Source organism: Lepidochelys kempii, chromosome 21 (genome assembly GCF_965140265.1).
Source record: "Lepidochelys kempii isolate rLepKem1 chromosome 21, rLepKem1.hap2, whole genome shotgun sequence".
In the NCBI taxonomy this organism is placed as follows: Eukaryota; Metazoa; Chordata; order Testudines; family Cheloniidae; genus Lepidochelys; species Lepidochelys kempii.
The window spans coordinates 698,302-710,082 of NC_133276.1; the positions used below are offsets into that span (position 1 = coordinate 698,302).

General features: G+C 43.0%; 1 protein-coding gene across 1 annotated transcript in view; it reads right to left on the bottom strand.

Moving 5' to 3' along the window:
• The window catches only part of LOC140901311 (bile acid receptor-like), a 35,431-nt gene extending 24,582 nt beyond the window's left edge, over positions 1 to 10,849 (bottom strand). Inside the window, exon 1 of the mRNA XM_073319930.1 lies at positions 10,655 to 10,849. The gene's annotated coding sequence lies outside the window, so the exon portion shown is untranslated. The remainder of the gene's footprint in view (positions 1 to 10,654) is intronic.
• Between the last annotated feature and the right edge of the window lie 932 nt (positions 10,850 to 11,781).

Below are 11,781 nucleotides of genomic sequence, written 5' to 3' on the forward strand. Positions count from 1 at the left end.
ACCCCCATACACACACAAACTCACTCTCCTGCTGGTAATAGCTCATCTAAACTGACCATTCTCCAGGTTTAAATCCAAGTTAAACCAGAACATCTGGGGGGGGGGGGGGTAGGAAAAAGCAAGAGGAAACAGGCTACCTTGCATAATGACTTAGCCACTCCCAGTCTCTATTTAAGCCTAAATTAATAGTATCCAATTTGCAAATGAATTCCAATTCAGCAGTTTCTCGCTGGAGTCTGGATTTGAAGTTTTTTTGTTTTAAGATAGCGACCTTCATGTCTGTGATTGCGTGACCAGAGAGATTGAAGTGTTCTCCGACTGGTTTATGAATGTTATAATTCTTGACATCTGATTTGTGTCCATTTATTCTTTTACGTAGAGACTGTCCAGTTTGACCAATGTACATGGCAGAGGGGCATTGCTGACACATGATGGCATAGATCACATTGGTGGATGTGCAGGTGAACGAGCTCTCAACTGCTTGCTCTTCACTTTATGGCACCTTTCATGATGCAGTACGATCATTGATGGTGACTAGAGGTCCAATCCTTCATCACTGATGTCAGCGGGTGCAGGCTCATGCACTAGGAATTGTTGAATAGATGAGGGTGGCTTTTGTAGTGATGTCACTTACTCATATAAAGACAATGATTATGAAGAGGCTAGGGAGGAAAGAACCAGAAAAAGGGTTCTAACCACATGCTTTATTGTTATGAAAAAGAGAGAGAAATAGTCAAAGGGATCTTAATTCTTTGTGTGGCAGAGCTCTGACCTTGCCCCCATGGGTCCCACGCTTCCAGGCAGTTTATGCTAGTCTCAGAGGCTCACTGCAGTCCTCCACATAGCCTCTCTCTCTACGGCCAAGGTTACAGTCTACTGAGCCCTTTTTATCATAAGCCAGCAAGGAGGTTGGTGAAAGAACTCCTACAGTCTCTGTTGTTCCTACAGGCTTATTCTATAATAGTTTAGGCCCCTGTGAGGACAGGGGCCTATCTTCCCCTCCCAGGAAGTGTTTCTGTAGTGGCGGGTTGCGGGGAACCCAGGCTCATCCTCTACTCTGGGTTCTGGCCCAGGGACCCTAATGGCAGCAGCTGCTGGCAGCCAACCTTTCACTGCCAGAGTTGCTACATTTCCTTGAGCCACTTCCCCACAGCTCTCCTGCTCTCTCTTCTTCACCCTTACCTTAGGGCTCCCTAATGGCTTGAGGGTGTCTTCATTACTCAGCCCTTCAGCCACACTTCCTCTCCTCTGGCTCCCCTCAGCCTGACTGGAGTGAGCCCTTTTATAGTATCAGAAGGGCCTTAATTAGAGTCAGGTGTTTACATTAACTTAATGGCCCCACTTGGCTCTTTGCAGGTTAATTGGAGTGAGGTGTTCTCATTAGCCTGGAGCAGCCCCTGCTCTGGTCAGTCAGGAAACAGCAAACTGCTAATCCAGTGGCCAGTATATCTGCCTTCGACTACACTGTTGTACCCAACTGCCCTGTGTCTATCACATTTGTTCCTGTTCCTTGTTAAAGGATCTAGGAAGGTTAGGTGCATACAGCCAGTCTGTGAGAAATGCAGTACTTGTGGCACCTTAGAGACTAACCAAAAGGTGCCACAAGTACTCCTTTTCTTTTTGCGAATACAGACTAACACGGCTATTACTCTGAAATCTGTGAGAAATGTTACTGTTACCCCATCCCTTCTCCCTGCCACCTGATCACCCTGTTTTTATTTCACTAACCTGTTGCATCTTGTCTTAATCTAACAATGCCTGCTCAGTAGGCCAGGGTCTATCTTTATTATATGTCTACAATACGCCACCTAGCAATATGGGGCCCTAACCTGATTGGTGTTTCTAGACCTTGTTCTTATACATTTAAAAAAAATAATAATCTAAAGCCTTGAGATCTGGGATGAGGGAATGGTTTTGTTTGCAATACAAGTTCATCCTGTGGTTTCCTTCTTTGGCAACTTTCAGGCTTGTGCTCACTTCTGTAGCTCTGGCAACAAGATTTGTTTGGCATTTCCTGACTTTTGAGCACTTACTTGTGCAGTCTTAACCTTCCCTTTATGTAGTTTTTTGTACAATGCAGTTAAATCAAAAAGAAGAATAGTCTTCAGAAGGCAGAATTCTATGTTATAGCAAGGGGGTAAAAACCAAAGATTGAGCTTCAGCCATGGAAATTTCGACAGGTAAATCCTTTCAACTAGGATTTACACAGATTTCATAAATTCCATTACTCAGCTATGACCTAGGGAGAAAAAGCTCTGAGATACAGTGAACAGCTCCTGTTTAGCATTAGAGGGTGTTCATTCTTCTCTGGAGCTTATTCCAGTTGGCTTGGTGTTAGATAATATGAAGACTCTTCTGTTTAATGTCAAAGACATTAGAAAAATCTTCCTAGTAAAATTAATAGAGAAATAATGTCAATGGAAGATATAAATTCTCATTAAGTTCTCGAATGCTTTCCTAGAATAAAGTGGTGGGAAAATACCTCAGTCCAGGGAGAAAGATGGGCTTGAATTATTTATTCTTAAAACACTGCATTATGTTCTCTTGCAATCATGAAAAGCAAAGTTTTGTTCTTATTCTCACTATTCATTAATTCATTATACTGTCAGGAATTAGGACTGGGTGTTTCATAGATACCCAAGATAGTTAGGCACCCAACTCCTGCTACATTTTGATGTGATTTGAGTGCCTAACTGCTTTAGGCTCCTTTGAAAATCCTATCCTAGGTCTCAATCAGCTTTGGAAATGGCATTATTCCATCTACAAAGATGGGGGTGTTCAGAAACTGGGTAGGAAGCAGAACTGGCGCAGTCCCAATGTGCATGGATAGTGTAGGAAACAGGGAGGTTGCATAGGGTGTCTGCACGCCTTCAGCTATGCTGAACGTTGCTGTTCTGTGGGGGTCATTTTAAAGCACCATGATAGGATCGGATAGGGAAGCTGGCTTCCATGATAATACAGATCCTTTGGCCAAACCTCCCCACTATCCCACTTGGCTGGTGGGACAACAGCCCCAGAGCCTACTTCAGCATTGAGGCTCCAATAGTAGCTGTGGATGGTAATGCTAACAAAATGGCAGGCTTGCTTCCCCTTCTTTGAAAACTCGTGGCGAATGGGGGAGGTCCCGGACGACTGGAAAAAGGCTAGTGTAGTGCCAATCTTTAAAAAAGGGAAGAAGGAAGATCCTGGGAACTACAGGCCAGTCAGCCTCACCTCAGTCCCCGGAAAAATCATGGAGCAGGTCCTCAAAGAATCAATCCTGAAGCACTTACATGAGAGGAAAGTGATCAGGAACAGCCAGCATGGATTCACCAAGGGAAGGTCATGCCTGACTAATCTAATCGCCTTCTATGATGAGATTACTGGTTCTGTGGATGAAGGGAAAGCAGTGGATGTATTGTTTCTTGACTTTAGCAAAGCTTTTGACATGGTCTCCCACAGTATTCTTGTCAGCAAGTTAAAGTAGTACGGGCTGGATGAATGCACTATAAGGTGGGTAGAAAGTTGGCTAGATTGTCGGGCTCAACAGGTAGTGATCAATGGCTCCATGTCTAGTTGGCAGCCGGTGTCAAGTGGAGTGCCCCAGGGGTCGGTCCTGGGGCCGGTTTTATTCAATATCTTCATAAATGATCTGGAGGATGGTGTGGATTGCACTCTCAGCAAATTTGCGGATGATACTAAACTGGGAGGAGTGGTAGATACGCTGGAGGGCAGGGATAGGATACAGAGGGACCTAGACAAATTGGAGGATTGGGCCAAAAGGAATCTGATGAGGTTCAATAAGGATAAGTGCAGGGTCCTGCACTTAGGACGGAAGAACCCAATGCACAGCTACAGACTAGGGACCGAATGGCTAGGCAGCAGTTCTGCGGAAAAGGACCTAGGGGTGACAGTGGACGAAAAACTGGATATGAGTCAGCAGTGTGCCCTTGTTGGCAAGAAGGCCAATGGCATTTTGGGATGTATAAGTAGGGGCACAGCGAGCAGATCGAGGGACGTGATTGTTCCCCTCTATTTGACATTGGTGAGGCCTCATCTGGAGTACTGTGTCCAGTTTTGGGCCCCACACTACAAGAAGGATGTGGATAAATTGGAGAGAGTCCAGCGAAGGGCAACAAAAATTATTAGAGGTCTGGAACACATGACTTATGAGGAGAGGCTGAGGGAACTGGGATTGTTTAGTCTGCAGAAGAGAAGAATGAGGGGGGATTTGATAGCTGCTTTCAACTACCTGAGAGGTGGTTCCAGAGAGGATGGTTCTAGACTATTCTCAATGGTAGAAGAGGACAGGACAAGGAGTAATGGTCTCAAGTTGCAGTGGGGGAGGTTTAGATTGGATATTAGGAAAAACTTTTTCACTAGGAGGGTGGTGAAACACTGGAATGCGTTGCCTAGGGAAGTGGTGGAATCTCCTTCCTTAGAAGTTTTTAAGGTCAGGCTTGACAAAGCCCTGGATGGGATGATTTAATTGGGGATTGGTCCTGCTTTTGAGCAGGGGGTTGGACTAGATGACCTCCTGAGGTCCCTTCCAACCCTGATATTCTATGATTCTGCCATGGAACACCCTGTGCCACACTTATATACTTGATCTTAGCACAGAAACCCAGGTTTGTTCCTGTAATAGTACAGTGCACAGATATTTGGGGATTTACATATGAAATATTAAAGCACCTACATATTAAAGCAAGTGGCCAATTTATAGCTAATCGATGCTAGATCACAAATTCTTGTGATGCTGGTAAATTTAAATGAACTTATAGGGTAAGATTTGAAATATTCAGCTCCTTACAATACCAAACTATGTTTTTGTAAGTACATCAATGAGATCCCAGACTTCAGACTTGCTTTCCGTAAGGCAGAGTATCTTGACACCCTGTATTAAGCACTGTAAAATAATTATTGTGGAATGCATCCATCAGCATTTTGTCAGGAATGTAGTGTAGCTGCCGGGAGACTAAAATAGCTGGATGTATATTTCATCCATTTATCAATGATAATGTTTTTCTTTTCTTCCAGCCTGGATTCCATCTTATGGAAGTTTGTTTTAATTGTATAAAGAATATTAGACTCATCAACTTAAAACTACATAGTGTTACTAGTGATTCTTCCAGATTTGTCAAAACTGGGTAATTAAGATTAACAATGGGGCTGCATTTCTTAGTAACGTTTAAATCCATTTCCTGCAATATGCACTCCTTTGTCACCCAATTTCTGTTTTGCACCGAAATGCTACACATTGGAATATAAGAATAAGAAATGGGTAGACAGGATTTAGTCAATAAAGTGGGGAGTTGTGGGGATTCTGTGGATCCTGCTAATTGCTCCAGTTTTTGTCAAGGCGAGTAGCAATTAAATCACAACATTACCTGCCCTTCACATTAATACCATAATCAAACAGCTTTTTTAAGTGAGCTATCCAAAAATTGCAAATTGCATTTATATAATAATTATATTTTAAGTACAATGTCTAAATTGTAAGCAGAGATATCCAGCCTGTAAGCACCTCAAGGCAAGAATTGTCTCTTCAGGCCTAATTCTTTTCTCACTTCCATTGATGTGAATGCAGAGTAACTCCACTGAATCTAATGGATTTTTCAGCTAGCGCGGAAGTGAGGAGAAACACTTCCAGCCAGGGACAGAGCCCATTTCTGCTGGCAGTACTCTATGGGAGCTAAACCAGCAGGGAATTTGGCCCATAGTCTCTTGTACCATGCTGGTCCCACCACTAATAGTGATTAATGGTGCCAGTCTAACGCTGTTTTTGACTAAATGCAAGAATCTCCTGTGGTGAGGAGGCCAGTTTCTTCAGTCATTCTCAGCTACCATCCACATCGCTGATATTGTCTCTTCCTTAGAATCATAGAATATCAGGGATGGAAGGGACCTCAGGAGGTCATCTAGTCCAACCCCCTGCTCAAAGCAGGACCAATCCCCAATTGAATCATCCCAGCCAGGACTTTGTCAAGCCTGACCTTAAAAACTTCTAAGGAAGGAGATTCTACCACCTCCCTAGATAACGCATTCCAGTGTTTCACCACCCTCTTAGTGAAAAAGTTTTTCCTAATATCCAACCTAAACCTCCCCCACTGCAACTTGAGACCATTACTAGTTTAGTATCATCCGCAAATTTGCTGAGAGTGCAATCCACACCATCCTCCAGATCATTTATGAAGATATTGAACAAAACCGGCCCCAGGACCGACCCCTGAGGCACTCCACTTGACACCGGCTGCCAACTAGACATGGAGCCATTGATCACTACCCATTGAGCCTGACAATCTAGCCAACTTTCTACCCACCTTATAGTGCATTCATCCAGCCCGTACTTCTTTAACTTGCTGACAAGAATACTGTGGGAGACCGTGTCAAAAGCTTTGCTAAAGTCAAGAAACAATACATCCACTGCTTTCCCTTCATCCACAGAACCAGTAATCTCATCATAGAAGGCGATTAGATTAGTCAGGCATGACCTTCCCTTGGTGAATCCATGCTGACTGTTCCTGATCACTTTCCTCTCATGTAAGTGCTTCAGGATTGATTCTTTGAGGACCTGCTCCATGATTTTTCCGGGGACTGAGGTGAGGCTGACTGGCCTGTAGTTCCCAGGATCCTCCTTCTTCCCTTTTTTAAAGATTGGCACTACATTAGCCTTTTTCCAGTCTTCCGGGACTTCTCCCGTTCGCCACGAGTTTTCAGAGATAATGGCCAATGGCTCTGCAATCACAGCCGCCAATTCCTTTAGCACTCTCGGATGCAACTTGTCCGGCCCCATGGACTTGTGCTCGTCCAGCTTTTCTAAACAGTCCCTAAACACCTCTTTCTCCACAGAGGGCTGGCCATCTATTCCCCATGTTGTGATGCCCAGCGCAGCAGTCTGGGAGCTGACCTTGTTCGTGAAGACAGAGGCAAAAAAAGCATTGAGTACATTGGCTTTTTCCACATCCTCTGTCACTAGGTTGCCTCCCTCATTCAGTAAGGGGCCCACACTTTCCTTGGCTTTCTTCTTGTTGCCATTCTCCTGACACTCACTATACAAAGAAGGAACATTTGCTTTATTATTTATTCTCCCAGTTCCAGCATTTTGGCTGCCAGTGGGGCACCATGGATGAGGAGTAGCACAGATAGTGGCACTGTTTTAAGGCCCCTAGGACCAGTTCTTGAAGTTGCCCCTGGTTTTACAGACATTGTTTTGCACTCAGAACTCTATAAAACCCCTCAGTTCTGCCCAGTGCTGAGTAATTCTGTCTTCGTCTGCACTGCAGGCTGTTTTGTGAATTCTTTCTCTCAACTGCAAGTCTGAACAAAAAAAAAAAAAAATCCATTCCTTCCTGGTTTAGGCTGTGAGCTAAACCCTTGTAAAGCACTTTACATTAATTTCCAGTGCAGTAATACTACTGTGTGACTTTTCAAGATGGCCTAGAAGCATTTTGCATTGTAGCACTTTTGTTCCTTTTGGAAGCATCATTTCCTATCTAGCACATACTTTTCATGGTAGAACCCATGTTCTATTTGACAAAATACAGCCATGTGGCTAAGAGTTATTAAAAGCATTAAAGCATTAACCTCTTGTAACCTCATTTTTCACTTTGTACACATACATAAGTGTTTAATCGAACTGAAGTTAAACACTGAAAAGTTTGAGAGGCCAACTTTATACATTCTCTTCAGTTTATACAGAGTCAATGTGATAAGAAGCCAAAGGAATTAGAAAGAAGACTCCACAGTACAGACAGTGCTCATCTCTTGATTTGTAGTATAAGCTTTGCTGCTGCAGTTTTAACAGGACTGCTCCATTTGTGGTGTTAGACTAAAACCTCAACTGATGAGAATTTCCAGTGTTCAAGTGAGTTCTGTGTTTCTAGGACATGGATCCCTGCTCCTATGCTGCACTAGATCACTCAATTGTTCTTTTTTAATTTAACAAATTATTTTTGTCAAACTATTCCATTGCGGGAGTGGAGGGCCCAATCGTTGGGCCTGAGAGAATGCAGATTGGCCTCTGTAAGGCACTTGCTGCTTCTGCCTCCTCTTCACTTGGCTCTTTTATCCCAGCCAGTGAGAATCTTAAGCAGGGATGCCTTACTTCCTGAAATGGAACCCTAAAACCGTGATATGCTCCATTTTACCCCTCTTCTTGGTTTTCTCCTTCTCCAGGAGTGACAGGCCTTGAATCTTCTTTAAAGTCAGAAAAATTAATAATAAATAATCATTAAAGCCCAACAGAAAGACAAATGGCTTGAAGCCAGGTATTGTTGATGCCTGGGATGGGACAGGCCAGAGACAAAGACTATTACATAGAACTATATAATTATATTGCAGCAGAGGTGCTATGCCCTTTGCTGCAATATAATGAACTTGCTGATGGTCTGCTAGCTGCTCTAGTGAAGCTGTTCCTTTAGCAGACTCAGTCAGACTAGAGTTAAACTAGAGTTCTTGGCACTGAAGTTCCGAATGGTTCTTAAAGTTATATGCACTATAAGTAGGATATGGCTCATTGCAGACTGTCTCCTGACGGTGGGACTGAACTCCTATGAACCCCATATATTCTACATTCTTTGAGTTCAAGGATGAACTCTTCCTTATGCTGGGCAAATAGGCAGAGTACTGTTTTTTGTACATATGTACCATTGCCCCCACAGAACTGTATCAGATGTTCTCTGTATAACAGTTCAGGAGCTCTGCCAATTTGTAATTAGATGCATTGACAGAGCTGTAGGACACCCACTGATATAGCAGAGCCTGCTACAGGTCAGATCTGAGATGCCTCAGCAGCAGCAGAGTTGAGATTGCTTTAGGACTGGAACAGCAGGAGGTGCTGTGGGGCAAGACAGAAATTAATTGAGAGAATTAGTTGGAAGCCTAGCACTGGCCTAGCCCTGTGTACAGTAGGTCAGGATTAAGATGCACTGATAGAGCTGTAGGCCTGGAACAGTAGGGGTGTGTTTTAAGTAGGACTGAGGGGCACTATGCCCATCTCAGACCAGTGCCATCAGTCTTTTACCTTCCCTCTTTCTGTAATTATAAAGCACCTATAGTATCACTGTAACATGTGTGAGCATTCATGAATGTACTTAATTTACCCAATATGAAAAAGGAAAACAGATACTAAAAATATTCCAAGCTTAACATTCAGCAATGAGAAGACAACTAAGAAAAGTGCCCAGAAAGTAACAGAAAACTACGCTACAAAACTCAGGCCAGTTTCTACTTCCATAAAAGACCTACCATAGTCAAAGTAACATTACATTTTCCAGGATTGCCAAATGAGTCACTCTAATATGTTACTAATTATTTAAATGATGTGTAAGTGTTCCAAATATGGCTGCTTGAACTATACCTAATTGACTCATAATAAAATCTTAAAATTCACTTGTTGATCTGAAATTGTCTCATTCAGCAATTCTTGACTAGGCCCTTTGGAATATTTGTCTCTGTGATAATAAAGAAGCTTTTATCCAGTAAAAAGCCTCTGAAATTATTATTCTGTGTCTCTATTGACAGGTTTTGAAACATTAAGGGGTAAATGATTTAAGTATTGTGGATTTAGCTCACTACAGTCAATGGGAATCTTGTGGCTAAAACCCTGCCTTATGCTTTGAAAAATTTAATATTTTTGGTAATAATAATAGAAAGCTGAAAGCCCCATAGTAAAAGGTACATTAAGCATTAAGGACAATAAATGTCACTGACAGTCACTTCACTTAGCAAATAAGTAACAAAGAACCAAATCAGCATAACAGAAATTCTGTTATTTTAACTTGAGTGGAGGATGTTTACTGTGAAAAGGAACAAACAGGAATATTAGATAAGATGATAGATCAACAGAACTCAGACCAGAATTTATCAAACAGTGTTTAAGGGTGTATTTAAACAGGTAACCAGAACCCCTTTGGGTCAAGGATGTGTGCCCTGCTGCAAATATACAATGCTGCATAGCACTGACATTCATTATATACCAACACAAGTAGTAAATACTGAGTCAAAATCATCCCAGTAGAATTCCATTAATTGAGTGTTACATTAGGAATTAATTTGATTTATTATGTTTAAAAAACCCCACAGTCTTTTAAAAATGCTTATAGTCTAAGGTTCTTAATTAGGGAAAATGTGTATTGTGGTCATTTTCACTAAGCTTTATTTTTTCTAGACAAAAACTTGTTAAAAAGACTTAATGGTCTAATTTGTTTTTATTCTGCTTTACAAGGCTATGTCTGCAGTGCGTGCCTATGTGGGGATGGGGCGGGGGAAGGAAACAACCCTAAGGAACTGTTTTCTGAGAAATCTGAGTTTGTTTAGAAAATACATTTTCTAGTTCAATCACAAACATATATGTATTTATACACAACCTATTAAGTGAACTAAACCAGAGAAATTTTAGGGTTATCTTTATGCAAGGACGTCACCACATAATTTTCACAATGCTACTGGGAGTTACACCTATGCAACCCTGGAGAGTGGGATAAGTTTGTAAATCTGTGTGTATAGCAATCGCTTTTACTTACCAAAATTCTAGACTTCTGTCTTGATAATGGTTCAAAGGCATCATCCCCTACCACAGAGAGCTCTTTCTTTCCATGGGCAGATCACAGAGATGAAAACATTGTCATTATGTGAACATATTAAATACATTTAATAATACTTTGCACTTACTTACCTCTTCTTGACCAAGGAGCTCAAAGCATGACAAAAATTCACTAATTAGCCCACACTACACGATGTGAAATAAGAAGGTTTAATCATCTCCATTTCACAGATGCATAATCATAGACGGAAGGAGGTGAAGTGACTTGCCAAACATCACATAGCAAGTGACTGGCATATCTTCAACAGAACACAGTATTTGTGATTCCTGGCTCCAAACCACTAGATCACACTCCTCTCCCATAGCTAGGAATGGAATCCAGGAGTTCAGATTCCCAATCCCTGGCCCGAACCATGATACATTCCAGTGCTTCACCACCCTCCAGTTTATTGCAAGGACTTTTGTTATAATTTAAAACAGACCAAATGCTGAACAAAGCACAAATTGGGGGTGAGGTAGGGCAGGACTACAGGACTTCGTATACAATCACTGAACTTTCCCAACTGAGCCTTGTGGAGTTTTTACAGCCCTGTGTGGCGCTGACTTCGTGGGCTCTCAGTTCTGTTCTGTCAATAATGGCTTCCTGGACCTTGTAATGCAGGGGTGGGCAAAATTTTTGGCCCGAGGGCCACCTCTGGGGGCCGAGTGCTCATGAAATTGGGGTTGGGGTGTGGGAGGGGGTGAGGGCTCTGACTGGAGGTGCAGGCTTCAGGGTGGGGACAGAAATGAGGAGTTCAGGGTGCGGGAAGGGGCAGTGAGGGCAGAGTGGAGCCCACAGGCTGTCCCTACACATAGGAGCCAGGGGGGGGACATGCCGCTGCTTCCAGGAGCCACGCGGGGCAAGCCCCAGACCCTGCTCCCCAGCTGGAGCGCCAGAACGGGGCAAGCCCCAGACCCTGCTCCACAGCGGGGCAAGCCCCAGATCCTGCTCCACAGCGGGAGCTCGAGGGCTGGATTACAAGCGCCGGCAGGCCGTAGTTTGCCCACCCCTGTTGTAATGGAATGCTAAACTGTATTATATTGTTCAGCCACTAGATGGTGCTGTGTGTAAAATACCTTATTTAACAGGTTTCAGAGTAACAGCCGTGTTAGTCTGTATTCGCAAAAAGAAAAGGAGTACTTGTGGCACCTTAGAGACTAACCAATTTATTAGAGCATAAGCTTTCGTGAGCTACAGCTCACTTCCTCAGATGCATATC